General features: G+C 38.6%; 1 protein-coding gene and 1 long non-coding RNA gene across 3 annotated transcripts in view; one reads left to right on the top strand and one right to left on the bottom strand.

The window, feature by feature from the left end:
- The window catches only part of LOC108885714 (patatin-like phospholipase domain-containing protein 4), a 65,008-nt gene that overhangs the window by 27,557 nt on the left and 15,678 nt on the right, over positions 1 to 21,773 (bottom strand). The gene's annotated exons all lie outside the window — the stretch shown is intronic.
- LOC127139279 (uncharacterized) lies at positions 1,530 to 6,501 on the top strand. Its single transcript, XR_007809452.1, has 6 exons — positions 1,530 to 1,749; positions 2,260 to 2,443; positions 4,256 to 4,441; positions 5,248 to 5,325; positions 5,687 to 5,748; positions 6,043 to 6,501. It is a non-coding gene; the product is annotated as an uncharacterized LOC127139279 (long non-coding RNA).

Below are 21,773 nucleotides of genomic sequence, written 5' to 3'. Positions count from 1 at the left end.
CATTTTTATTTAGTAAACAATTCATCAAAGATGAATAAAAAAATGTGAATAAATCAGAAGGGGTACAGTCCCACCACCAAGTTATAAATAACACCAGAGGATAAAAAGATAAGGCTTAATATCCAGCAGAATTGATCTCGGCACAAACAGGTTAGTGTATAATAAAGAGCAACAGAGGTGTGCTTTAGCGTGTGTTCTCAGTTGCCAAGTAAAATAAGAGTTCTTCCAGCTTAGTGGCTCAATAGGGAAACAACTGCCTGATTAAATAAGAACGTGTTCTGTGTCTGCTTGACGAGTCAGGTGACGACGACGAGGTGGAGGTGGAGAAGATACAGCAGCTGACCGTATCCAAACACACGGACAGAGGAGCGCTCTGTAGACCATCTGCCGCAGCAAACAGGTGTGTGTCACGCTTCCCGGCAACTGCAGCAGCAACAGGATGATGGTTTTTCTGTTTGGAGACTGATAACGGTGAATGCACGTACAACAAAGCTAAGCTAAAGAGCACATAGAGAGACATACAGTAGAGAGTGTATTTGTTTACAGGCTCTTAAAAAAGCAAGAATATGCAAATCCTCAAAACTGAAGCTTGAAAAAGTACTTAACAATTCCACAGTTATCAAAATCTGTCTGTAACAGATTGATCTGGGAGGTTAAAACAAATACTAAAAATGATTTGCGTGCACCATCCGCCCCAGGTCTCTCACAGCAACAGAGGGAGACCCTCTGCCCTCTTGACCTGACTTGTGACCTCGGCACTGACAACACACAGGAAACAGCCAGAGCAGATTAAGTTAGGATAATCGTGGCAACACTCACCAACTTGAAGTGTGTGTGTGCGCTGCACGCGCCTGTCATTCAAATCAATATTTATGCCATAGAAAAACTAAACAGATGAAGCCTTTGTGGAGAGCCAAAGAGCCGAGACACAATCACCACAATGAAATGAAGGGTGAGATTTTTTTTTATCTCTGCGAGTGAACCTTACGAATGAGTTTGTGGATTTATAAAAGAGGTTATTTGACTTATATTAGGCTTTGAAAGGTGCAGTTTAAAGGGTTTTTGCAAAGGAGAAGCAGCCGCATCTGTAAGTTTGGGGGTCAGGAAAAAAGGACAGAAGTTAAAGCAGAGGATGAAATAAAACCCTCATGGGATGGGGACAGACAGCTGCTGTGGCTCGTGCTCACACACAGAGTCTCCACTGTCTGCCTGTCCCTTCATGAATCCACCAGAGAACCGACAACTAGTGGGAGCTTGCGTTTTGGTCAGGCCTCCTTCACTCCAAAGCAAACTGTCTGTCCTCTCGCTTAAAAACATTTCCCAACAGTATTTCGTCTCAGTAAGATGATAAACAAGCCAAGAGCATCGAGCATCGAAGGAGCTACAATCTACACAAAACTATATTACAGATGTTGGGGGGGAGCACCAAGCTGCGTCAAGTTAGAGAGTGACGAGACGACTTCCGTTTTGACGGCGTTTCAAAATAAGAGGCAGAAAGTGTATGTCGTCATTGGTCACAGCGTGGCTCGTGATTGGTCACGAGTTTGTGGGAGGAGCTGTTCAGAGAGGAGAGACGGATATGAATCACGTTTGTAGCATTACCTCTGTTTGCCAGTAACTGGTAGGTCCGGATGCCTGAATTTTCTGTCGAACACCGGTGAGATGCTAAACCAAACTCTGGAGCTGTTTTTGTCGAACACGGGTCAGATGGTAAAACAAACTTTGGAGCTGTTCTGCGGCGGCGGCGAGGTGAGGCTAACACCCGGGTGTTAGCATTAGCATAAACATAGAGCGTTAGCATTAGCCTTATCGTTTGAGGATGTTTTTGGCGTGTTGTTGTTTGTTTGTATTAAAGTGTGTTTGTGTTTCTGTGGCTAATGCGTCCCTGCCACGTTGTTGCCAACTGTTTGCATGTCTGTACCATCACTAGCATGCCATTAGCATACCGTAGCATTTTACTGCTTCCTTGTAGTTTGTAGGTCCAGCTTGGTCATTTTTCACTGCATGTTTTGGTCTAATACAGTAGTAGTGTCATTTAATATAGTAATGTCATCCAGCAGTCTTGTGTAGTCTGTTGTGCTGTTGTTGTTGCTATAGTAGTCTAATGTAGTACTGTCATCCAGTAGTCTTGAGTGGTTTCTTTGTAAATTTAGTGTCCTTTGCTATCTCTACAGTTTGAAGTTCAATAGCCAGAAACACTATTTTGATGTGCTAAAAGCTATATCTTTATATTAATGTGTATTGCATTTTTCTCCACAGAATTCACATACTGGCGACGCAAAATATCCGGCTGGATTGCAGCGAACCCCAGCCAAGGTGCGTCAAGTTGGAGAGAGTGACGAGACGAATTCCGTTTTGACGGCGTTTCAAAATAAGAGGCAGAAAGTGTATGTCGTCATTGGTCACGTGCTTGTGGGAGGAGCTGTTCTGCGGCATCGGGGAGGTGAGGCTAATGCTAGTTAGCATTACGATAATGCTAACGCTCCACGTTTATGTTAACGTTAACATTAACGCTTGCTACTAATGCTAATGCTAACACCCATGCCAGGTGTTAGTCTAATGTAATAGTACTGTCATCAGTTGCCTAATCTGTTGTTGTTGTAGTGTCATTTAATATAGTAGTCATCCAGTAGTCTAGTCAGTTCTGCTACTGTTGTAGTTGTCTAATAGTCTCACGTCCTCTACTGTCTTGCATCTCTCTGCCAGTGTGTTCCACAAAGCTTACTGTGCTTCATTATCAACTGTAAAGCTCTGACTCACCTTTGTGCACTGTACTACATTTACAACAGCCTGTCGCATTATATTGTCTCTCAGGAAAGCGTTATACCTCATATTAATAGGTTAGTTTTTTTTCCTTTCTCCTCTGCTTTTTGTGTGATATTCATTATGTACTCCTTGTGTCTCCCTGTATGTTTGGATGATGTAATGCTTGTTTGTTAGTGGCTTTAATGTGATAATAAAGTGTTTAAGAAAAAGAAGAAAAAAAAAGTAAGCGTATGTCGTCATTGGTCACAAGCTTCTGGGAGGAGCTATTCAGAGAGGAGAGACGGATATGAACCACGTTTGTGGCATTGCCTCTGTTTGCCAGTACTGCTAGGTCCGGATGGATGCTGGGTGTTAGCGTTAGCATTATTAGCAAGCGTTAACGTTAACATAACCATAGAGCGTTAGCATTAGCCTTATCGTTTGAGGATGTTTTTGGCATGTTGTTTGTTTGGGTTGAAGTGTAATTGTGTCTCTGTGGCTAATGCGTCCCTGCCACGTTGTTGCCAAGCGTTTATTAGTCTGTTTGTCTACAACTGTTTGCATGTCTGTACTATCACTAGCACGCCATTAGCATACCGTAGCATTTTCGAATCAGCTATGAACCACGTTCGAATCATTGCTTCCGTTTCCGCTTCAGTAGTGCGGGGGAACGTCGCCACCGAGGTCCGGATGCTTAAGCTTTGTGTCGAACACGGGTTCGTGTTTCTGTGGGTCAGGCAATTGTTTATTAGTCTGTGTGTTTACAAGTGTTTGCATCTCTGTACCGGTACTAGCATACCGTAGCAATTTACAGCTGTGGAGCTGTTTTTTGGCGAGGTAAGGGTAATGCTAATGCTAATGCTGGGGGTTAGTTAGTAGCAAGCATTAACATTAACGTTAACATAAGCTTTATCGTTTGAGGATGTTTTTGGCATGTTGTTTGTTTGTTTGGGTTGAAGTGTGTTTGTGTTTCTGTGGCTAATGCGTCCCTGCCACGTTGTTGCCAAGCGTTTATTAGTCTGTTTGTCTACAACTGTTTGCATGTCTGTACCATCACTAGCACGCCATTAGCATACCGTAGCATTTTACTGCTTCTTTGTAGTTTGTAGCTCCAGCTTGGTCATTGTAAGTCAGTTTATGGTGGATTATCGTCGTCACGTTTCTTCTAGTTGCGGGTCTAGCAGTTTTCAGTGTGGCATTGATCATTTTGCAATTTAGTTTTTTGCGTCGTTGGCGTTTGTGTGTCTTTGTGGTAGTAATCTATCCATAGCCATTGATTGATCCCCTCACCATTTGTTTGTCGTGACTGAAATTATTATAAAAATGGCTTTCCTCTCTGAGATCAATGAAGTCATATTGTAGTAACATGATGAATTTATTCACCTCAAAAGTCAAAGTGTGATTGTTGGTTGCAGTGTTTAGTTTTCAGTGTTGTATTCTACGTTGTTCAGGTGTTGGAGGTAAACTGTTCTTTATTAATGAGGTTATTTGTTGGACTTGTGTTTTCCAGGTTTACTGGTTCAGCTGCTGCAGCCTGGACACAAACACCAGCTCCCACCTTAAAAAGCAAACAGAGGCCTGGACTACGAAGGGAGTTTAAGCCACTCTGATTTAACTCGGGTTATCAAGGAACGTCGGGGTTGACAGACGTCGGCTGCCTCGATCTGCGTTAACTACAGCGACGATGAAGATGTCGGTAAGTTGAGTCAGTGTTGACTTAATTCTCGTAATTCTCAGATGAAGAGCGCACGTTAATTCTGTGGGTTTACGAGGAATTTAAAGAGACTGTAACGACACCGCAGTAAAACCGCGGCTGTCAACAAAGCCTGGGAGTCTGGTCACGTGTTCTCTGGATTCTTAATCTGTAATATGAGTTGTAAGGACACGGAAAATATGAGATGGTTTTTCAGATACTTGGATTACAGTCAACACGTGGGTCACATGTCTGAAAATGAGCTGTTACTCACAGTGAATGATGATCTGCCTGGAACACTCTGGCTGTATATGTATGAACTTCATGTTAACAGTATGTAACAAGATTCTATAAAGTGGTACACATTCATATTTCCCATCATTAATACTGCATGTGTTGGTATGATATAGTAGTAGTGTCATTTAATATAGTACTATTATCTAGTTGTCTTGTCTAGTCTGTTTTGCTGTTGTTGTTGATGTAGTAGTAGTCTAATATAGTAGTGGTGTTTACCACAGTATTGTCATCTAGTCTGTTGTAGTTGTAGTAGTAGTAGTAGTAGTAGCGTCATTTAATATAGTACTGTCATCCAGTAGTCTAGTCTAGTCAGTTCTGCTGCTGTTGTAGTCGTCTAATACAATCATAGTGTCGTCTAATAGTCTCACGTCCTCTACAATTGTAGTAGAAAATGTAGTGGTTCAGCTGTAATGTTGAATATTTTTCTGTGTTTTCATGGTTAAACTGTTGATGAACAGGTCACAGTGTATTGATCATTGTGCTTTGTATGTTTCTCTCTTTATTTCCTCCAGGTGTCTCCACTTCACGTCCATGATCAGAGCGTCTTTGGATGATGAAGGAATTGTTTAGACCAGGACAGAGGCCTCCAGGTAATTCACAAACAGCTTCATCACCTGTCCAACACAGAGCACAGACATTAAATTATATATCATCTTGGTTAGGTGTCTCTCATTTTGTCTGCATCTCTTGACCAAGTTTAGTAAAAATTTATCTTACGATGGAGAAACAAACATTTCCATCCACTGCTGTTGTGTGAATACGAGCAGCTGGTGGAGTCACTTCTCCAGTCAGAGCAGCTTCTTCTGTGTTTGTGTAGAAAACAAATGTAACTGATGAATGCAGAACAAGAAGAATTTCGTGTCTTTTACTTCTGTCTCTATCTGTAGAGTTTATGTTGATGTGTTAAAAGTTACATGTTTATATGAATGTGTATTGTGTTTTTCTCCACAGAATTCAAAGTTCAAGCATTAAATGACAGAGAGAAGAGACAGACATGAAGATGTTTCCAGAAGGTCAGTGTTTATTCTTTGTAGTCTGACCCTGTCATTTAGAACAGAATAGAAACTTCAAAATTTATTAGTGTAAGAGAATATATAATCTGGTGTCATATAGTGTAGTTTTAGTTTTTTTTAGGTAAGATTACAACTCGTAGTCCCTTTTCCTTTTCCTTTAGTGTTTGCATTTGTTTGTATAGCCTCAAAATTTACTGCCAAAGGTGATCTTTAAGTGTCCAAGCTCAGCAGTAGTTGTCTTAGTATCATGTTGTCAGTCTGACCATCTAAATACTGTTGTTTTCTTTCATCCAGAATCACTTCTGTGTCCGACCCTCCTCCCACTGAAATCAACACGACTCTACTCTACTGTGACATTGAGTATTTTTAACTGTTTATGATTGTTTGTTATGCTTTACTGTATTATGACATTTTTGAATGTTGTTCATGCCTTGACAGTTTTCCATGTTTTACTGTTTGCCTTGTTGTACTGACATTTGTTCACTGTTTTGTATGTCTTTTTATTGTGTGACAATAAATTGTGTGTGTGTATTGTGTTTCTTGTTAGGAAGAGATAGCAGAGGAATGAGAGTAAAGGGCTGGGACACACTTTGGCCCAGCCCTTTACTCAGATAGGACAGTGTAGATGAGCATGGGAATAACATGCAATAAACACTTAGCTGGGGCACATGAGCCTATATGGGCGCCCCATTTTTTTTAATTTTTTTTTTCCCATTGACATTTTTCTAATTTTTCCATTCAAATTTTTGACATTTTTCTTTTTTCAATGTAACACTTAACAATAAAATTTTTCCTCCAAAATTTCTCTTCTTTTCTATACAAAAAATGCATTGAATAAATCCACCTAAACCACACCCCTTTTTATGCAAATCATATTAATTTATTCACTAATTTGCATATCAAAAATTTTTTTACCCGGAACCCACCCCTCACCACCCAGGTCGGTGAACTAGTGCAACTCGGACCATGTTGCAAGTCACACGGTGAAAAAATTATTTTATTGAAACATTATGAATAACACAATTAAGACAGTTGAGAGGAACAACGCATTAAAACAGTTGGGAAGATCACATGAACATAAGACACCTGCAACAAGACAGTAGAGGGAACACAGTTGAGAGGAACAACGCATTAAAACAGTTGGGAAGATCACATGAACATAAAACACTACAGAAAACACAATTAAGACAGTTGAGAGGAACAATGCATTAAAACAGTTAGGAAGAACACATGAACATAAGACACTAGGGAAAACACAATTAAGACAGTTGAGAGGAACAACGCATTAAAACAGTTGGGAAGATCACATGAACATAAGACACCTGCAACAAGACAGTAGGCAGAATACAATAACAACAGACCATACATATAAAAAACTCACACACTTTCACTAACGCAAACAAATACACATGAAACAATAATAATACTAAATAACATTGATTAAACAAAACACTGTGACAATATTTACACACTGTCTTTAATTTTATTAACTACACAACATTTGACATTTCTACAAGATCACTTTTGTAATATCAATTTGAAAACACATACAAAACTTATACTATTACTTTTAATCCAATTAATACTAAACATAAGCAATGTCAGTACTCTCTCTTGCACACTTCATGTGAAGCACCTGCTGAATTACATGCACCCCACTCTCAAACACCTTCTCCATATCACAGACATACCTGCAGGAAACATACAAAGACAAATGATCAGTACACTACTGGCAATTCAACATCACTCCTGAAACTAAACATTTAACTGCATATTTTTCTCAAATACTGTAAAATCAAACATGTCAAAAGTTTTGCCCTTTGACATCACCTACTTACCACTCTTACCATGTAAATGAATTCCCCAAAACGCAGCACTGTTGATTTCAGTGTGTCTCATTTACAAAAGGGATGCCTTCTGTTCTTTTACTGCACCTGGACTGGATGAAAGAAAACAACACAGATTACATAAACTCACTCCTGCTCTTGTCCTTTTTCACCAACACATCACATAACAAAAAAACACCTATCTTCACATAAGAATGGTTGATTAATTGGAAAGTTACACTACATGATTGTCTGTTGTCACTGCAAAACAACAAGCGGTACCTCTGTGCTGGAGAAAAGACATTGTGCCATGTTTAAACTTTCCACTTCCACGCAAAGCTTCACATTCTCTTGAGAGGCTTTTACACTGACATAAATGCTGCAGGTACTCAACAACGCAAGTAAATGAGTGCCAAAGGAACAATCCTGTCTCATTTCTCTTCTATATAAAGATGAATGTACCACAGATATTAAATAACAATACTACTACCGATGACCTCAGACACTTAAAGATCACCTTTCATTTACAAATTCCTTGAACACCTCTCCAAGCACTCTTGACTCCCTGGCATTACATGATAGCCTTCCACACCCAGCTCTTCTTGCAAAACTGCTGGCGTTTCGCAGACCTATACGTACAGCATCATGAAACACAGACAAATCAACAACGGAAATTAAAAAAAGATAGACACAACTATATTCTCTTACACTAAAGAATTTTGTAGTTAACCACCACATCTGAATGCTCATGAAGCTTGTTAGCATCCTCAACCATTTGTAGACTTTAACTGCAAGCACGACAGGCCCGAAAACAATAGAATAATCCAGTAATTCTTACACCTACTTTGACAAATATAAACTTTTAAATTCTGTGTAACACACTAATGCCATTTCAACTTAGTCACATGAAAATCCTGAGAAAATAAGATTCTCTCTTAGCATATCCAGTGAAACCGCAGAGTGACACCTAGCATCCTATTGAATGAATGTATTTTGACACAATCTCTTCTGCATGACTTTTACACTTGAAATTTAAAGACTTTCAATTTACACTTTCTCTTCTATTCTACACTTTTATATTTCTGTCAAACTGCAACTGGGATAATGACAGCATCACAATAAACACTGACCTTCTAGAAACATCTTCATGTCGGTCTCTTCTCTCTGTCATTTAATGCTTGAACTTTGAATTCTGTCGAGAAAAACACAATACACATTCATGTAACTTTTAACACATCAACGTAAAAACGTTGCTGGGTTTTCAACGCTCAAACTGTACAGATAGAAACAGAAGTAAAATACACTAAATTCTTCTTGTTCTGGATTCATCACTTGTTTTCTACACAGAAGAAGCTCCTCATATTCACACAAAAGCAGTGGATGGAAATGTTTGTTTCTCCATCATAACATAAATTTTAACTACATTTGGTCAAGAAATGCAAACAAAATGACAGACAAATAACCAAGATGATATATAATTTAATGCCAGTGCTCTGTGTTGGACAGGTAATGAAGCTGTTTGTGAATTACCTGGAGGCCTCTGTCTGTCCTGGTCTAAACAATTCCTTCATTGTTCAAAGACTCTCTGATCGTGGACATGAACTGGAGGAAATAAAGAGATAAAACACAATGATCAATACACTGTGACCTGTTCATGAACACTTTAAGCATGAAAACACAATGTCACATGGAATCGTGTACGTTTTTGAAAGCACGGTTTTAACATATGGTATTTTAAATTATACTTCACTCCTCAGACAGAAAATTACCTCACAACTATTAACAATTCTTATGTATTACTATAACTGCTACTATTTTCTGACACGATTAAACAGCCATAATTACTATTATAAATACAGAGCAGACACGTGTACCACTAAGCAAAAGTACTAAGTTATCAGAGTAACTTCGTGACATCAGGTGTACCATCCCACTTGAGCTGTACTATGAACGGTGGATGCCTTTTACCCAGGGTAATTAAAGCTGCATCTCTGAACTGCTATCTACCTAAGTACTAGCCCCATACGTAGATACCAGCACAACAGCAAAGAGAGCCTAACTCTGCAGGACAGGGTTTGTCTAAACACTAACAGCCCCGACCCCCACCAAAAAAAGAACATATGTAGAACACGGTGACGTATGTGAACCAATATATGGTGCTTTTTATGCACTGCATTTTCAACTTTTTATCTTGTTATTTTTCTTTCTCACAGTCAAGCAGCAAAAATTACCATCATTACTCTTACATATTATCAATTTCAATAATCCTTTACATGGGGGTGTAAGTATTATTGTCCTGAGAGACAATATAATGCGACAGGCTGTTGTAAATGTAGTACAGCACACAAAGGTGAGTCAAAGCTTTACAGTTGATAATGAAGCACAGTAAGCTTTGTGGAACACACTGGCAGAGAGATGCAAGACAGCAGAGGACGTGAGACTATTAGACGACACTACTATTATATTAGGCAACAGCAGAACTGACTACTATATCAAACCAAAACATGCAGTATTAATAATGGGAAACATGAATGTGTACCACTTTATAGAATCTCTCTATGTCATCCAGGTTCACATTTCCACTGAGGCTGAAATACTGTTACCATGAAGTTCATACTAAACATAACAGCATTACATTCAAACATATACAGCCAGAGCGTTCCAGACAAATCATCATTCACAGTGAGTCACACCTCATTTTCAAACATGTGACCCCCGTGTTGACTGTAATCCAAGTATCTGAAAAATCATCACATATTTTCCGTGTCCTTCCAGCTCATATTACACATTAAAATTCCACAGAACGTGTGACCACTCTCCCTGGCTTTGTTGACAGCTGCGGTGTCGTTAAATTCCTCGTAAACCCACAGAATTAACGTGCGCTCTTCATCTGAGAATTAACTCAACACTGACTCAACTTACCGACATCTTCACCGCAAACAAATGGTGACCGGACCAATGAATAACTATGAATAAAATAGTGCCACACAAACAACAAAGAGGCAAAAAAACTAAATTGCAAAACGATCACAATGCCACACTGAAAACCACTAGACCCGCAACTAGAAGAAACGTGACGACGATAATCCACCATAAACTGACTTAAAATGACCAAGCTGGAGCTACAAACTACAAAGAATCAGTAAACTGCTAAGGTATGCTAGTAATGGTACAGAGATGCAAACGCACAGACTAATAAGCAGTTGCCTGAGCCACAGAAACACAATTACACTTCAACCCAAAGAAAAAAGACGCCAAAAAACATCCTCAAACGATAAGGCTAATGCTAACGCTTGCTATTAGTGAGATTGTACGCTGAGCACACCTGCGAGGGTGTTAGCATTACCCTCCCCTCGCCGCCACAGGTGTGCTTAGCGTCCAATCTCACCCGTGTTCGACAAAAAACAGCTCCAGACTTGGCGACGTTCCCCCGCACAACTGGCAAACGGAAGTAATGATCCGAACGTGGCTCATATCTGATTCGCCTCTCTGAACAGCTCGAGCCACGTCGTGACCAATGACGACATACGTTAGCTAACAGGAAGATGCTCTACTGCTATTGCGAATCTGAGACTTCAATAAACCCATTTTAAGCATCTAAACAGTTTACGACACGAGTAAAGGTGCTTCTTCACAAAATGTTAAATATCGAACTCAATTTCATTACAGTATAAAACACTTGGGTCTTATACGCAAGTACTTTGGAAGGTAAACAAAAAGACGTAAAAATCGAGAAATGAGCATCATACCATATAAACACTGCAATATATCTCGTGGTTAGAACCCATATAAACATTATACAGAGAGATTAAAAACCCATCACATGTACCACGGGAGACTTGGAATACCAAGCTCAGCATTTCCTTAAGTCATAATGCATAAATAGTGTGTGGTATAGCCAATGTATATTTTCTCTATTTTTGAACACCTTGACTGACAATAAAAACTGACACATTGATTATTACACTTTGATATGGCTATGAGCTTTCTTGAATACTTGTCTTATTTTTTGCCACAGAAAATACATGTGTTCTGCATTTTGGAATGAATTCTCTCATTTACTCCAACAAAAACAGAACTATCCCAAGTAATCAGTAGTCAAACAAATAAATTAGTCCTGACATACTGACAAAAACCGCTCAAACAATTCCTATTTAGTACAAACAAATCTCTGACAGCAAATGGTCAAAAGAAAAGTATCAAACAATGGTTCCATTGCCAAATATTTTTTTCTGTTCTGGACACAGGATGAAATTGGATAAAATATCCAAAAAGACTTTGCGACAAAGAATGCTGTTGTCGAAACCTGCATTTTCTGCAGCTTATAGTATATAACAATAACTTAATAACTGTATGATGACCCCTAACACGTAACCCAAATGTATGTTACGATAACTGCGAGTAAATGCATTGTACAATTAAACCAATATGATCTTATGTGCCCAGTGTACGGTTTATAACTGTAAAGCGAAAACTGAATACAATTCTGCGACATAAAGCCTCATTGTTCCAGGAATTATTCCAGTAAAACCATGATCACTGATATATTATGTATGAATGGATATAAGACTAAATGCACAATGTAAACATACAACGATTATGACAACTGAGATATTTTGTAGTATTTTGGACCTCTGCTCTCCACAGCAACCAACCTGTAAACCTTTAAACTTGACCTATATTGTACCTTTGCATTCTCTGATCAATATGGTGAAATTTACCATCGTATGTGACTGCTATCACCTTTATATGTTCTTACATCAGGTACAGTGGACATATTGCCCAGCGTAAAGTCCTGCAGCCTGGTCTGACGGCAGCTGTATGTGTACACTACCTCTGTGTCGTAATGGAAGTACTCCCTGAAGCCTGATCCAGCAAGCCCTTTTTGAACTCATCGTAATGCTACGTCACTGGCTCATTGTTCTTCATCACTGCCACCCACACATTACCTCTTTTGCAGTGGACATGGTAAACATTGTCATGGTACAGGTGAAAATACCAGTTTGGGGATTGCCGTTGTGCAGCAGTTTGTCAAAGATGACCGGAGAGCCCACAGGAGGAAAAGGATTTGTTAGCTTAGCTGTCAATTGAGGCTAAAAATGTCACAGCAGAGTAAGCCGTGAAAAACTTTTCAGTGTACTTTTAAACTTAAATCTTAAAAATGATCTTGAAATGCCAAACAAAATGTAAAATTGAGGTTTTACACCCTAACCTCTTGTGAATAATATTCACTTTGACACAACATTAAACACACTGTCAAAACATTCTTTAGACCTATTTATTTGAGTAACATAATCCTTTATCGGTCACAACAACAACAATAGAAAAGACCATTATATCTACAAGACTGTGTACACAGTGATAGTTGGAATTAACTACTGATATTGCACAGTTTGAAATAAGAAGTGACATGCAAGTCAAAGTAATCTGTTACTACATTTAATTTGCAACAGTAAAAGTTAAATGCAAATTTAGAACTACTTTGTCATATAAAAGCAATGCAGAATTAATAGTAATCCAAAACAGAAATAAAAAGTACAATCAGGAGTCACTCAATGTAACAGTCAAGTGTCACACACTGTCAGTCTAGTCAGGAGTCTAATATGTAAAAAACTGTTTGGACTTACAGATGAGTTTGTGTGATCAATGTGTGTTGGTCTCTCTGCAGGAGGAGAAGACGACAGCAGCTGAAGTGGATGAAGCTGTTAATGAAATAAAAGAGCTCCACCATCTAACTGCTGTAAACTGTGTTCTAGCTAAACTTTCGAGTGTTTATATCTCTACTTTGTTTTATACTCATCTTTGAACCTACTGTACTTTCTGAACTATAATCCGCTACTTTTTTGCGGCTTAAACAATGATGTGGCCAATTTCAGATCGGTCATTTTGCGCTTAATGCGCACACCCTTGTCACGGCAAACACACAAAGAAATGCATATGATGCGTGACTCTGTAAATACCTCATGTTACAATGTAGCCACCTGCGACTTTATTTCTATTTACAATTTAATGAGTGCGCTCAATAGTCTGGAAATTACAGTAATTATAGAAATGCATCACAAAAGAAAAAAGCAAACATTTGGTGATGTCACAGGCTTGATGCACTATCTCCACTATATACATTTCATAGAGCACTACTTAGAACCTCCTTTAGATCCAACAGTGCAAAATGTGAATTCTTGCATTTTTTCAACTGATCTTAACATTTTGATCAGGCCTGTACTATTTTCTGGCACTTTACATGACTAATCAGTTGTTCTTATATTCAATACAGAACTCATTACATAACAGGGATTTAAACAATAACCCTGTTACTAGCGTGAACAACTCAGATCATCGACACGTACCTGTTTGGTTTTTAAGGTGGGAGCTGGTGTTTGTGTCCAGGCTGAAGCAGCTGAACCAGTAAACCTGGAAAACACAAGTACGGCACTTGAAAAACAAGTAACCTAACTAATAATAGTTCGCCTCCACAACTTCAATGGTGTAGAATACAACACTGAAAACTAAACATCTTGACAATCGCTCAGCTCGTACATTGAAACCTAGTCTTGAGGATTAAGAGTCGTGGTGGAGCACATTTTTAAAAAAAATTAAAATCTACTTTTCCATCTTGGATTCCACACAAAACTATGCTCAATAAGGTCTGACGTCACAACAAAGACATTTCTAATCGATAATATACACGACAAGGGAATCAATGGACAGACTGTTGTTTTGTAGGTCTTTAGGCTTCTGGTAGAAAAACGATCGCAATGTGATGCTTAACTGCCACACTGAAACACAAAATGGCCACAAATAAACATTAAGTGACCTGGAATAGACAAAGAACTACAATATGATGTAAAATGTCTGCAATGTATTTGTAAAGAGATGCAAATGGAGGTGGAAACCGACAAACTTACTACTACAAAGCTGGTCATATAGTAACTTGCTCATACTGGCAAAACTTCTTAATTCATGACATAATCGGATATAATACTTTCAACATTGTAACTTAATAACCGACTTCTTGTTTTGTTTTTTATTAATTTTTGGATGCCTTTCGTTTTATAAATGTTGTTACCACCCGCTAAATTCCTAGAACTACCGACTGAACTATAATTTCTTGAAACCGCAGTGCTTATGGAAAGGAAAATAACAAGCTAAGGCTAATGCTAACACCAACGTGTATAGCAGCCAGGCACAGATGTAAAATGATACAAACAAATGGCCACAAACCGACAACAACGACATGATAAACCACCATAAACGAAGTTAAACTGACCAGGATGGAACACAAAGTTACAGGATGCAAAAGGTGTCTAAAGGGACGGTAAACGACTGCAACAGGGATTTAAACAATCTAGAGCTCCTGTGTCTTCACGTGTCTCGATTGGGCTAATGCTAACGCTAACCGCTAGCCAGTTCGTTACTTATCTTTACCTTCGCGCCGCAGATGTATTCAGCGTCCAGCCTTATTCGTGCTCGACAAAAATGCGGCTTCGAAATATGTTTTAGCATCCAGGCTTCATTGGTAACTAATAACTTTCTCAGTACTGACAAACCGAGGCAACGTTCACCAACAATGGTTTTAAAATGTCTTCCAACGTGTTTCTCCGCGTCTCTGAGCTCCGCCCACAAGGTCATGACCTGTGACGTCACATGACGACAACGGCAGAAAACGCGGTGTCACCACGGACGTGCTACGAGAACTTCCGAAAAATGGTGTTACACCGATCAATAAGTCAAACAACTTTTAAATACATATATTTCTACAATTAACACTTATTTTTGAAATATAAATTTAACAAAAATTACTAACAAACCATAACATTCATTTACTCTGTAAACTCCTACTTTTCTACAAGCTAAATAAATATACTTTATGATTTCCTTACATATATTTTCTACAAACACTAAACAACCTACTGTCAATGCTATGCCTTACACAATTCTCATAAAACACATTCTAATTACCCGGAGGAGCTCAAGGAAAAATGAACAGAACATTTATAAACCACACTATGACATTTGGCTCAAGAACTTTGATTTCCACACACACACTCTCACCTCTACAGTGTTTGTGAGTCAATTTGTTTTTTACATCTTCTCTTGTTTCTATAATGCCCTTTTCTTTTTTGTTCTTTTGGAACTGATAAAGGATTATGTCACTCAAATAAATACTGAATATCACTAGTTAGCATTTTTTAAGTGCAGACTACTTCTACTATTAGACTTCTCTGATACTCAGTATTCAACATACACAGTAGTGATGGGTACATGAGGCGTCATCACATTGCCAAACTGCATTGATACTGTGTCAACACTATGTCACTGAATACTGACACCTGCTGGACCTTAAAAATCCCTACAGGCAACCCAGTTGGCAGACTCAACTGACACTGATTCGATGACCTACTATATAATTTAAATCATTGTATTTTATATTGTATTATCTCATATCTTCACCTAAATATCTTTGATATTTTTAGATACAGTCCATAAATAATCTGAACAAGTATCGTAATGTGAACGTGTTGTGAATGACGATGCTTATGGACTGGGATTTTTTTCTTGTTTTTAAACAAATTTTTCGACTTACCGATATCTCCACTAACCTACATTCCAGTCACAATCACCACAAACAAATGTTGAGGGGATCAATGAATAACTATGGATAGAACACTACCACAAACAGCAAAGAGGAAAAACAACAAAATTGCAAAATGAGCACAATGCCACACTGAAAACCGCTAGACCCGCAACCACAAGAAACGTGACGACGATAATCCACCATAAACTGACTTAAAATGACCAAGCTGGAGCTACAAACTACAAAGAAGCAGTAAAATGCTACGGTATGCTAATGGTATGCTAGTAATGGTACAGAGATACGAACAGACTAAAAACAGTTGGCAACAACGTGGCAGGGACGCCTTAGCCACAGAACACAATTACACTTCAACCCAAACAAACAACAACATGCCAAAAAAGGAACATCGCCAAAAACATCCTCAAACGATAAGGCCAATGCTAACGCTCTGTGTTTATGCTAACGCTAACACCCAGCATTAGCATTAGCCTCACCTCGCCGCCGAACAGCTCCACAAACAACAGCTCCAGAGTTTGTTCTAGCATCTGACCTGTGTTCCACGAAAAGTTTAGGCATCCGGACCTAGCAGCACTGGCAAACAGAGGTAATGCTACAAACGTGGCTCATATCCGTCTCTCCTCTCCGAACAGCTCCTCCCAGAAGCCCCTGACCAATGACGAGCCACGCCGTAACCAATGACGACATACGCTTTCTCTTTTTTCTTCTTTTTTTTTAAACACTTTATTATCACATTAAAGCCACTAACAAACAAACATGACATCATCCAAACATACAGGGAGACACAAGGAGTACATAATGAATATCACACAAAAAGCAGAGGAGAAAGGAAAAAAAACTAACCTATTAATATGAGGTATAACGCTTTCCTGAGAGACAATAAAATGCGACAGGCTGTTGTAAATGTAGTACAGTGCACAAAGGTGAGTCAGAGCTTTACAGTTGATAATGAAGCACAGTAAGCTTTGTGGAACGCACTGGCACAGAAATGCAAGACAGTAGCGGACGTGAGACTATTAGACAACTACAACAATAGCGGAACAGACTAGACAAGACTACTACATAATAGTACTATATTAAATGTGGATGACATCTCTGTGACTGTGGTGACACCTGAAGAAAATCAAAGAGAAACATACAAAGGACAATAATCAATACACTACTACCTATTCCTCATCAACAGTTTAACCGTGACAACGCAGACAAATATTAAACATCCCAGCTGAACCTTAACATTTGAGGACTATTTCAATAAAATAAACAGTTGACTGTCATCACTTCCTGAGGAGCCAACAACAACAAATATTTGGAAAAGGTACAATGATTATTGTTTGTGTATCAACTACTCATTGAAGCAATCCTGTAGGTTACTGTGAACTGCACAACACTGATACAAACTATCAGTTAAGAACATTTGTAAATGGAGGCTTTTAACTTCTCTTATTATATTTCACTACAATGTCTTTCTGTTGTTTACATTTAAACAATAACCACAATTCCAACAGCAGCTTATGTGAAAATTTTTAAGAAAATAAGTGTAGACCTAGTTGTTCTATATGTATATTAAATCTCTCTGTGACCGACAGTCAGCTCGTTTCGTTATTGTGTATTGTCTTCAGCTGAGAGTATCGTCACTCCCTTAATGAATACTAACCATTATGGCTGAACCAGAACTTTGTCTACAACATCTGCTTCTCTCATGCAATATTTATTGGACAAGTGTTTCAAACAAACAAAACCCCTTTATTAAAATCACATTTTGAACTATGAACCAAATCTACTTCGCACAACTTTCAACCATACACACCACTCATTCCCACAAAATACAACTCTACAGGATCAAAAATCCATACCCTTCATTTCCTCCTTTTCTACACACATATATACTGTATTATCAGCTTACATATATTTTCAACAAAAACTACACATAAACAACAATCAATGCTCTGCCTAACACAATTCACATAAAGCACATCACTTTTCCAATATACTGCATACTCAACACTTTAAATGACATAAAAAGTTATTTGTGAATTACCTGTAGGCCTCTGTCCAGGTCTCAAAGAACTTCTTCATTATACAAAACACACCTAGACAAAATCAAAGAACAATGATCATTACACTTGAAACTCAACATCTAACAACACATTTTAATACCTTACTATGAAATTTGGCCTGACGCCTTTGTTTTCCACAGACACACACATTATCACATTCAAACTTCTACATAGTGTTTGTGAGTCGAGTGGTACTGATAAAGAATTATGTTACTCAAATACATACGATATATTACTGCATAGGGTTTTTTTAAACTGCAGATTACTTCTATTATTACACTTCTCAGATGCTCAGTGCTCTGTGTTGAACAGATGATGAAGCTGCTTGTAAATTACCTGGACGCCTCTGTCCTGGTCTCAAAGAACTTCTGCATGTATGGAGACACCTGGAGGAAATCAAAGAAAAACCATACATAAAAAGATCAATACGCTACTACCTATTCCTAATCGACACTTTACAGAAACATATTCGACATTTAAGAAAATATTTTTACACCTTATTGCACTGACAATTTACTACAAAGTGACTTCTATTTCTATTTTACATTACTTTGACTTGTATCTTACTTCTTTTTTCAAACAGTGCAATATCAGTACTTAAATCCAACTATCACTGTGTACACAGTCCTGTTGATCACTTTTTGCAACAATTCCCACTCCCAAGATGTACTGAAGCATCCCTGCAGCATAATATTCCCAGCACTGCGTTTCACTATGGAGACGCTGTTCTTTGGGTGGTACGCCTCTCTAAACTATGTTTCTAGAACAGCGACAGTAACATCACAGTAAACTCAATATCTCACTGGACAGAAATCTAAAATGTTGCTGGGCTTGTTTGTCTAAGAGAGTACAGTTTACAGCACTTTGTGAAATTTGGAGATTAGTGACAAACTAACCAGTTAGACTACATACAGACAAGCTTTCATTTTAGCTGTTAGTAACAGTTTGCCATGAGCTTAACCAGCGTGCTGTGCTTCCTGTTAAACATGTCATGAGACTGTGGACAACGCTGAAAAGATTACCCTACTAACTACTGGCCAAACAGGCGCTTTGACAAAGAAAAGGTAAAGGCCGGCAGCTTTTACTTTTCAATGCACTTGTCGTCAACTTGAGTGGCTTATATTCAGCTGGTTCACCTCGACGCCGGTGGATGTAGACGTGCACTTTTCCTGTCGCCGTACACTGTGTAACGTGCAAATATCAGCCGACCCGTTGTGAAATTTCCTAACTGATCAAAACCACACTGTAAAGACAGCATCAATCCACACACACACAGATACCCAATCCCAAAAAGCCATCAGAAAGTAATACAATGGCTCCATCTATAGGACAAAGCAGTGAACTGCTCCAAAAAAATGACAGCTCTCACAGCTGTCAAATATCAAACTTTGACGGGCCAGAACAGGCACACGCTTCAACAAAAACTCACAATTTTCACAGGAATTCATCCTCAAGGCCTTAAGGAGGTCCTGACAACATTTAAAGTGAGTCCGGGTCACCCTGCTTGTAACTGCACATCACACCATGAAATATGTCATATCCTATTATGAATAGGTGGCGCTACAACAATTGTATGAATATTGACATATGGATGTGTGCAGATAGGGACCGTTAACAATACTGTAAACCTTGCTGCAGTTTGGGCAAAGTATGGCTGAACTGCAGCAATTTCAATGCAACTACTGCTTTTGTGGCCAGTGATCCAACTTTGACGGGCCGCAATGGGTACGCCCCTTCAATGAAAACTCAAAAGCTTCGCAATTTAATATCTTCTATATCTTAATAATGTATTTCCAAATTTTGAAGTCAATCAGATAAAACGTCTAGGAGGGTTATAAAAATTCCCAACCCCTGGAAATGGCAAAATATCACAAAATTGTTGATCTTTGAATCAAAACGATAGACTTCCTGTTGGGTTTAGAATAAGGCTCTATGGTGCATCATGGGATGTTACATTATAGTACAAATTTTTAGGTGCAACAAGCTTGACGGGCTGTTCAATTAAAAAACCTAGGTGGCGCTATTGAGCCCACTTTACCACTCCCATGCACAAGAACCCTAAATTATGTAATTTTTTGCCGTGCCTGACACGTTAGGCCCTCATAAAGGCCATTTTGTCGGCGGGAAAAAACAAAAAAAACAAAAAACCAAATGAAAACAACAGGGTCCTTGCAACTCGTTGCTCGGGCCCTAATTATTATCCAGAGGTTAGGCTTAGGGTTTGTTTTAGCCACAATTTTACATTCTATTTGCAAGTAGAGAAGATTTGCATTGGAAGATCACTTTTATGATATTAATTTGAATATACACTCCTAAGTTACACTGTGACACTTTTTGAGAGTTTTTTTAGTACAGGTTACTCTTATTATTACAATTTTCTGATACTCAGTATTCAACATAAACAGTTTAATGTCAGTGCTGTGTTGGACAGATTGTGTAAAGTTGTGAATTACCTGGAGGCCTCTGTCCTGGTCTCACAGACCTTCTGCATTGTATAAAGACTCTCCGCGATCGTGGAGACGCCTGGAGGAAATTGAAGAGAAACGTGCATAAAATGATCAATACGCTACTGCCTATTCCTAATCGACACTTTACCAAAACAAAGAAAAGTATTCAACTTTACAGCTGAAACTCACCATTTAACTAACTATTTTTATGCTTTATGATACTGACAACTTACTATACGGTGGCTTTTATTTCTATTTTGGATTACTATTACATTAGATTAGATAGACTTTATTTATCCCACTTGTGGGAAATTCACGTTACAGCAGCGAGAAACAACGGTGACCAAAATAGGAAAATAGAACAGAAGTAACAACGTAAAAGTGCAGCAATCAGCATTAGAACAACAACTCTCTATGCAGTTGTGAAATGTACCATCATAAATACAGGAGGCAAACATCCTCCCCTCACCCACCTCCTCGATGGAGTCCACAGAGCAGTCCGGGACGGAGCCGGCCCGCCTGACCGGCTTATTCGCTACGAAGAACCTCGGTCTTCTCAGCGGGTGGAGACGACGCTGGCCCTTCTTGTACGGGGCGTTGCTGTTACGAGACCTCCTGCAAAGAAATTCAAGCAGAAACTCTAAAAATAACTCACATGTTCAATGGATGCAAGAATTGTGAAGCTCCTATCAAATAAGGGGTCCTATGTTAAAATGTAACTTGACCTGTGAAGACGTTTTTGATTGAAATAGCTTTTGATCAGTAGAAATGACCTCCTAATGCTGCAAAGTCAACAAATGACCATTTTCAGTTCTTTACAACCTATAAAATGTTTTGAAACTCTGTTCTGTGTAATAATTTGGAACAGTGCATTTTAAGTTTTCTATTTTTGAACAAACTACTATTATCATTGGGAGGTTTGTTCAAAAACAGTTGAATTATATTCCAACACTTGATGAATTGAAAATTAGTGTGTCATTTGCATTCACTATATAGCAAAATCAGAGAAAAAATATCATTTGCATAATAATTTGGAACGCAGCGTATTACTTCTACTGTTACATCTAGTAACAGATTACTTTGACTTGCATCTCATTTCTTA

The sequence above is a fragment of the Lates calcarifer genome, unplaced genomic scaffold (assembly GCF_001640805.2).
Source record: "Lates calcarifer isolate ASB-BC8 unplaced genomic scaffold, TLL_Latcal_v3 _unitig_1005_quiver_867, whole genome shotgun sequence".
Lineage (NCBI taxonomy): Eukaryota > Metazoa > Chordata > Actinopteri > Centropomidae > Lates > Lates calcarifer.
This window is presented reverse-complemented; position numbering and strand designations above follow the sequence as displayed.